The sequence below is a fragment of the Ranitomeya variabilis genome, chromosome 6 (assembly GCF_051348905.1).
Source record: "Ranitomeya variabilis isolate aRanVar5 chromosome 6, aRanVar5.hap1, whole genome shotgun sequence".
Classification (NCBI taxonomy): domain Eukaryota; kingdom Metazoa; phylum Chordata; class Amphibia; order Anura; family Dendrobatidae; genus Ranitomeya; species Ranitomeya variabilis.
This window is the reverse complement of record NC_135237.1, coordinates 532,740,411-532,749,647: the sequence shown is the minus strand read 5'-3', so window position 1 is coordinate 532,749,647 and position 9,237 is coordinate 532,740,411.

The window sequence follows — 9,237 nt, the reverse complement described above, 5'->3', positions numbered from 1 at the left end:
GCAGACTCTATAGCATATGGCAGCCCCCATAAGCAGACACTGTAATAAGGCAGCACCCCCATATAGGCAGACCCTGTAATAAGGCAGTACTCCTATAGGCAGACCCTGTAATAAGGCAGCACCCCCACAGTCAGACCCTGTAATAAGGCAGCACCCCCATAGTCAGACCCTGTAATAAGGCAGCACCCCCACAGTCAGACCCTGTAATAAGGCAGCACCCCCACAGTCAGACCCTGTAATAAGGCAGCACCCCCACAGTCAAACCCTGTAATAAGGCAGCACCCCCATAGTCAGACCCTGTAATAAGGCAGCAGCCCTATAGGTAGACCCTGTAATGAGGCAGCACCCCCTTAGTCAGACCCTGTAATGAGGCAGCACCCCTATAGGCAGACCCTGTAATAAGGCAGCACCCCCACAGTCAGACCCTGTAATTAGGCAGCACCCCTATAGGCAGACCCTGTAATAAGGCAGCCCCCATAATCAGACCCTGTAATAAGGCAGCAGCATCCATTAAAAATAAAAAAATACTCACCTCTCTTGTTCCTGGTTCCTGTGCTGCTCCTGCTGATCTCCTGACAACGAGCGCCGGGCAGTGACGTCATCGTGTCCGCTGTCCGTGTCAGCGACGTCAGACGCCGACACTGACAGGGGGATGATGGGAGAAGGAGAGTAGCGCAGCGCTCCTTCTCCCATCATTGCGATCAGCTGTATCAGCTTAATGCCGGTACAGCTGATCTTCCGATGACGGCGGGGGGCCCACTGCTGGCACCGGGCCCCCCCGGCTTCTCAGGGGCCCCATAGCGGCCAGGCGGCAGAGCATGGAGATCGATTCTCCCTGCTCTGACGCAGAATGTAACTGTATTGGCTCGCTGCCCGCGCCGTTACAGTAGCGTAGCTCCGGGTGGGCCCCCTCAGAGCACCAGGCCCGGGGCACCCGCACCCTCTGCCCCCCCCCCCCGGTAACTACGCTACTGCTCCGAACACTAACAAATACTCGGAGGTCACCCGATCAACAAGTACACTCGCTCATCACTAGTGTCTAACCAACATGCTGGGTTTCATGAGGAGACAACTGTAAAGTTTGACATGTGGGTGATGCCAAGGCATTTGCCACTGCACCAAACAGCCTTGTACTGAAGCTCCAGATGCCGGGACTGTAGGACACTATATGCTAATGGTTAGAAAACTGGTTATTGGACAGGAAACAAAGAGTCTATGTAAACGATACATTCTGGGAATGGTCGGCCCAACCACATGACAGATGAGATTTAATACTGATAAATTTACAGTAATGCACCGTGGCTGGAGTAATCGTGTTGTTGGATAGTAGAGATGAGCGGATCAGACAAAATTTGAATTCGCCTTTTCGTGCATTTTTTTTTTTTCCAGGGAATCTGATGCACCGAGAAGTTTTTTTCTGCAAATGTAATGTTCCTTATTATGCTCCGGGGTCTCTCCAAACCTCAGAGCATAATAAACACAACATATAAAAAATAAATAGAATCCTTATATTGACTGCACCGTTCACCTCTACAGCCCCTCTGCTATACACCGCCACCTGTCCGGTCCTCGCCCCTTCTTCTGATTCCTGGCTGCTCGCACTGGAATCTTTGTTCCATACTGCTCCGGACTTTCTGCCATTGTGGAGCCTGGGAGGGTTCTGCGCCAAGACACCCAGAAGTCCGGTGCAGAGGGAGAGGGCAGAAGATTCCAAATCGAGCTGCTGGGGATAAGAAGTGGCCTGGATCGGACAGATGGTGGAGAGGCTGGTGAGGTGAATTTAACATTTTTTATTTTTACATTTTGTTATCCACTATTTTTCTGTAACAAAAAAAGGCTAACGGTCGCCAATTTGCTGTATCGGTTTGACATTAAATAAAAAAAAATACAAATTTTGACTAATGTGGATTTTTGTACAATTCAATGCCGCTCAAATTTATTTGCTTACCCCTACTGGATATGCATTAACTGGGAGTATACTCGTGACTACAGAACAGGAGAAGGACTTGAGTTTTCTGGTTATAATAAGTAAGCTGAGCAGCAGCACTCAATGTCAGGCAGCAGCTGCAAAAGCAAACAAGATTTTAGGATGTATAAAAAAGAGAAAATCCTGTGATCCCAACGTATTGTTACCCCTTTATAAATCACTTGTGAGTCTACATCTAGAATATGGGATCCAGTTTTGGACTTCACATTTTAACAAGGCTATTGGGAAATTTCAGTCCCTGTAAAGGTAGCAGCTAAATTAATATATGGAATGAAAGGTCTCTCCATCCCTTTAAAATAACCAATATGAGAGATTATAAAAGTTGGGCTTGTTTAGCTGAGAAAAAAGACGTCTCAGACGGGATCTCATTTACATGTATAAATATACAGGTCCTTCTCAAAAAATTAGCATATAGTGTTAAATTTCATTATTTACCATAATGTAATGATTACAATTAAACTTTCATATATTATAGATTCATTATCCACCAACTGAAATTTGTCAGGTCTTTTATTGTTTTAATACTGATGATTTTGGCCTACAACTCCTGATAACCCAAAAAACCTGTCTCAATAAATTAGCATATCAAGAAAAGGTTCTCTAAACGACCTATTACCCTAATCTTCTGAATCAACTAATTAACTCTAAACACATGCAAAAGATACCTGAGGCTTTTAAAAACTCCCTGCCTGGTTCATTACTCAAAACCCCCATCATGGGTAAGACTAGCGACCTGACAGATGTCAAGAAGGCCATCATTGACACCCTCAAGCAAGAGGGTAAGACCCAGAAAGAAATTTCTCAACAAATAGGCTGTTCCCAGAGTGCTGTATCAAGGCACCTCAATGGTAGGTCTGTTGGAAGGAAACAATGTGGCAGAAAACGCTGTACAACGAGAAGAGGTGACCGGACCCTGAGGAAGATTGTGGAGAAGGACCGATTCCAGACCTTGGGGAACCTGAGGAAGCAGTGGACTGAGTCTGGTGTGGAAACATCCAGAGCCACCGTGCACAGGCGTGTGCAGGAAATGGGCTACAGGTGCCGCATTCCCCAGGTAAAGCCACTTTTGAACCATAAACAGCGGCAGAAGCGCCTGACCTGGGCTACAGAGAAGCAGCACTGGACTGTTGCTAAGTGGTCCCAAGTACTTTTTTCTGATGAAAGCAAATTTTGCATGTCATTCGGAAATCAAGGTGCCAGAGTCTGGAGGAAGACTGGGGAGAAGGAAATGCCAAAATGCCTGAAGTCCAGTGTCAAGTACCCAGTCAGTGATGGTGTGGGGTGCCATGTCAGCTGCTGGTGTTGGTCCACTGTGTTTCATCAAGGGCAGGGTCAATGCAGCTAGCTATCAGGAGATTTTGGAGCACTTCATGCTTCCTGGCACCTGCTCACAGTGCCAAAACCACTGGTAAATGGTTTACTGACCATGGTATTACTGTGCTCAATTGGCCTGCCAACTCTCCTGACCTGAACCCCATAGAGAATCTGTGGGATATTGTGAAGAGAAAGTTGAGAGACGCAAGACCCAACACTCTGGATGAGCTTAAGGCCGCTATTGAAGCATCCTGGGCCTCCATAACATCTCAGCAGTGTCACAGGCTGATTGCCTCCATGCCACGCCGCATTGAAGCAGTCATTTCTGCCAAAGGATTCCCGACCAAGTATTGAGTGCATAAATGAACATTATTATTTGATGGTTTTTTTGTTTGTTATTAAAAAACACTTTTATTTGATTGGACGGTTGAAATATGCTAATTTATTGAGACAGGTTTTTTGGGTTATCAGGAGTTGTAGGCCAAAATCATCAGTATTAAAACAATAAATGACCTGACAAATTTCAGTTGGTGGATAATGAATCTATAATATATGAAAGTTTAATTGTAATCATTACATTATGGTAAATAATGAAATTTAACACTATATGCTAATTTTTTGAGAAGGACCTGTATGTGTGGTCAGAACAAAGGACGGCACTTTGGGACTTATTCCTTCCAAGGACTATGCCAAGGACCAGGGATGGCACTCATTACGGTTGGAAGAAAGGCGATTTTGGCAGCTAAATAGGAAAGGGTTCTTTACGGTTAGAGCAGTCAGACTGTGCAATGACTTGCTGCAAGATTTCAGTGTAGTCTCCTCAACATTAAAATTGCAGCACCAAGAAGGAAAAGTTGTGAAGTTATGGTAATCATAGGATGTTAGAGGTCTGCAAATGATGAAAATGTGGAAACAACATTTTCTAAATATCTCAATTTATTCAGTATGGAAAAAAGAGCACCAAGTGCAGAAATCCAGGCACTTTCAGCCTCGGCTGCTATCACTGAGGTTATTAAAGGGAACCTGTCACCCCCAAAATTGAAGATGAGCTAAGCCCACCGGCATCAGGGACTTATCTACAGCATTCTGTAATGCTGTAGATAAGCCTCTGATGTATCCTGAAAGATGAGAAAAAGAGGTTATATTATACTCACCCAGGGGCGGTCCCACTGCGGTCCGGGCCGGGGCCTCCCATCTTCTTACGATGACGTCCTCTTCTGGTCTTCACGCTGCGGCCCCGGCGCAGGTGTTCTTTGTCTGCCCTGTTGAAGGCAGAGCAAAGTACTGCAGTGCACAGGTGTCGGGAAAGGTCAGCGAGGCCCAGCACCTGCGCACTGCAGTACTTTGCTCTGCCCTCAACAGGGCAGACAAAGAACGCCTGCGCCGGTGCCGCAGCGTGAAGACCAGAAGAAGACATCATCCTATGAAGATGGGCGGCCCAAGACCAGACCGCAACACCCATCGGACCGGACCGCCCGCCCAGGTGAGTATAATCTAACCTCTTTTTCTCATCTTTCAGGATACATCAGAGGCTTATCTACAGCATTACAGAATGCTGTAGATAAGCCCCTGATGCTGGTGGGCTTAGCTCATCTTTGATTTTGCGGGTGACAGGTTCCCTTTAATGGTCGCCTGACTAATGTTCTGCCTCTCTGAATTCACTTGGGCAAATTATCAAAATCCGCACCTGACAGCTTCCTATGCAATTCCTGACCAGTGACGTTCCAGATGCTCTCGATGGGTGACAAGTCCGAAGATACTGCAGGCCATGGTAGCACATTTAGCGGGGTCTGTTCTTCATCACTTCCAGGAAACTGTAAAGATCTACGACATTTTGCAGTCAATGGACACTATGTTATAAAGCACATGCCCCCCACTTCTCTGTCTACATGGGAAAACAGGACAAAAGTATTTGCCATATTCTGACCTTGAGACGTCCTTGTTTAGAAACTCATTAAAGTGGTTGGCCAGATTTGGGATGAAAGTCTATGGTCACTCTAGGACAGTGTTTCTCAACTCCAGTCCTCAAGACCCCACAACAGGTCATGTTTTCAGGATGTCCTTAGTATTGCACAGGTGATAATTTCACCACCTACTCGAGCATTAATTCCATCGCCTATGCAATACTAAGGAAATCCTGAAAACATCACCTGTTGTGGGGTCTTGAGGACTGGAGTTGAGAACCACTGCTCTAGGAGACCGTAAACTTTTGAATCCTCAGAGCGTGCGCGCAGCACGCTGTCAGGATTCTCCGATGTGGCGGTGTGAGCTGGCAGTCATGTGACCTCAAATATGTGATTTGCATTCTTCTGGCCACTTTCAGACTAGACATGCCCAACCTTGCTCCATACAAGTGAGTTGATTGAGGTTGAGCGTGTCTAGGTTGAGCATGAGCCGGAGGATCCTGACAGCGTGTGGTGAACACGCTGTGAGAATTCAAAAGTCTGCAGTCACATAGTGACTGCAGACTTTCATCCCAATCCTGGACAACCCCTTTGATGGCAAGATACAAGAATAAAGGTATTATATATAGTATATTTCAGATTTGCCCATTCATTAGATATAATGAAGGCTGATACCGTCCACATAGTCTGCAACATAATTATTTCAGGATTGTTTGTTAACCGTTAATTGCCTTTAAATTTATAAAAGGCAAATAAAAAATGCAAATTGAGTCATACGATTGTGCATTTTACACAAGGGTATTTCCGTCTGGATACACTTAACCCCTTATGTAATTGATGCAATAAAAAGTGAATGATCCAATTTTCATCCGTGCCGTCTTCTGTTTTCTAGTCATTGAAGTTTTATCTTTTTTTTTTTTTTTTTTATTTCTTTTCCAAAACTTGTGATTTATTTGCCTGCAATCTCCGGATTTCATGCTTGTCCAATTTTGTGTCATCGGTTGAAACCATTTGCTTGTAATTAGTTCTTTTAAATTTGTTAATGTAAAAAATATTGAAGTTTTCGAGAGCTGTCCCTAAAGAGGGGGGCCCACCCACTAATAACCGCCTGGAAAACTCCTTCTGCCTTTTTTTTTTTTTTTTAACTGCCTTAACTGTATGGGTAGAATCCATCAACGCTTGCCCGGCTCGGCTGGCTGGTGAGGTTTTTTACGGCCGATGGGCGAACACTTTACAGACCTGTCTCAACTGGGAGAATTCCAAATGGGGATATGAATTTGGCCTGCTGGAGTATGAATTTATGGGTAGACAAAAGTTTATTATGTATGCACTTAGTAACTGAAGTCATTATTTTATTCTGCCAATGCATTAAATGTCTGAAAGCTGCCAGATCAAAAAATTCCAAAGAAGAGCTTCAAAGTTGCCTGGTGAATATTCAGAAAAAGAATGAGCAAAGTGTACGTGTAGCTGAAAACCATGGAAGGACTATAAAATCCTACATCTCAAATGTTCCTAAAAAATAGATTTATTTCGTCCTTCTTTTGCCAAATTATTTTGATTGTTAGAATGAAAATCAATGTTTCCTGTCTAGGCTTAAAAAAGCATGGAAAATAATAATTGGAGTCCTGTGGATTTTGGTTTTACCTGAGAAGGTTGTACGAGATCAAGTGATGAGCGAACATGCTCGAATAACGTCTTATCCGAGCATGCTCGGGTGTTATCTGAGTATCTTGGGTGTGCTCGTATGTTATGTTCGAGTCCCTGCGGTTGCATGCTTTTCAGCTTTTAGACAGCCTGAACACGTGGGGATTCCCTAACAAATAGGCAATTGGTGCGCCTGCTAGGACCGTGGGTGGGGGCTGGTTCTTAAAGGGGATTGTCACAGCAGCAGTGACCCGGTCCGTGGCCCTGGGTATCCAATAAAAGTGAAATAAAAGGGAAAATAAAGTTTATGGGGGATAGTTCGTGACGCCACCCGTGGTATTCGGCAATAAGAAGGTGGCCGACGCTGCAGTTCAGGTCCTCTGGGGCAGATGGTGATGCAGCAGAGATGTTACAGCTCTCCACAGGTAGAGCTAAGCCCCAGGGCAGTTAAGGTGTTAAAGTCAGTGGTGGATGTTGTGGTGCAGGGCAGGTGACGCAGAAATAATTCAGAGGACACAGCAGGGTGCAGTTTCCACACCTTTACTCACAGTTCCTAGATACAGTCCCCAGCCGGGATGCTGTGTCCTCCGGGTCTGTGGTCCAGCCAGCTCTCAGGTAATTCGGGGTACACTTTGCCAGAACCCCCTTCTTATGTTCCTTTCTTGGCCGTCTCGCTGCGCTGGCTCCCACCTCTTCTGCCCTGAGCCTCACACAGTGTCCCAAGCCAGCAGCCTCGGATCTTGTCGGACGATGTCTGTCTGGTCCCCTTGGTCCTATGTGGCTGCCTTTTCAGCAAATGTGTGTGGATGTGGCTGTGGCACATACAGATACCACAGCCTCCGGTTTGATAGCTGAGCCTTGTAGTTCTCCACTAGTCTTGGGGGGGCCGGTTCCCCCACTGCAAACTGGTCCCTCCACTCAACTAAGATCGGCGTGGATGCGGGCCCCACGGGTAGATTCCTCACTACCCATGCCCCTGGGCCCCCTTATTTCTCTTCCTTCTGTAGCTTCACCTTTCTCTAGCTTCCTCTCTCTGGGAGCTCCTTTCTGCATGTCTCACTCCATCTACTTCCTCTCACGACTACCTACTTTCCCTCCAATTGTCAGTACTTTTCTTGCCTGAGTGAGATCCCGCCCCTTTTTCTAGGGTCTGCCCATCTTGCCAGGCTAAAGTGATGTTGGATGCAAGTGTGTGGGTCGTGGGTAGTGCCCCCTCCTTACCCGAGAGCGGAGTACCACACCTCTGGATGAGGTGCAGTACCTCTGTGGCAACCGGACCTCAGGGGCGCCACACAATCCCGGCATGTGTTATGTATGTCTAACAGCCACAAATCATGCAGCTGCAAAGACTCGAACATATTATGTGAGCACGTCTAAGATACTCGGATAACACTCGCGCATTTACCGATAGGATGTTCTCAAACCACATTCACTCATCACTAATGAGATCAGGAAATGAGGTTGGCTACTTTTTCCCCCCAAAATAGCACCACTTTTGGCCATTCCGCAGGCTGAGTGGTTCCTGTAAAATCACAGAGACATATCGGATTTAGATCGGAGTTTTGGATCAGAAGTGGCAAGTTTATAGGTCCGTGAAAAAAATCGGTCAGCACTCAGATGGCATCCGAGTCTACTCTGATTTTCACGGACTGTTACTGTTGAAAAGCGTGGAGAATTTTTCCTTTTTTTTCATGCTCAAAGAAAACTGACACTTGGATCAAACTCGGATAAAACTCTGACCAAAAATTATTGATGAAACTTGGTCATATTTTCTTGTATGTGAAAAAAGCCTGATGTTTGAATGAGGCCTAAGGATCCGATTAAGGACGGTGGTGTTCATATCAGTGTTGATGAGGGGGAGTGCTGAGATCAGAAGCCCCTGATTCAGCAAGTGACGCATGCCCAATTTGGCAGTGAGGGTCAAAATTGGTGCAAAAAGATCAAAAGTCGAAAAAGTTTGTGTTGCCTCGAGCTGCTTATCAAAGTTTTTTAAGCCACATTTCTGGTGAAAACACATGAATTGAGGCCTAAGTTTTTAAATACCCACAATTCTAGTAATCTATAAAGCAGAATAAAAGGTGGTGTCATTATGTCTGAACATAAATGCTCCCATCAGAAAATGCTTCCACTTTACTCTGAGCACACATTTTCAGACGTGGACCCCGATACATGAAGCGGCTCCTTTGCCATATAATAATACATGGGCGTACCCACCGTGGGGCAGCTGCCACCCCCTAGAAGCAGGGGTGCGCAATGAAAGAACACCTCCTGGCAGCGCCCGCGGTAGTGGAGAGCGACCGGCCAGGCGGCCACACACAGCTGACAGCGGGGCGGGTGGCACTCACTGCAGAGCAGGCTGAGACCGCGTGGCATTGCTATGGCACCCGG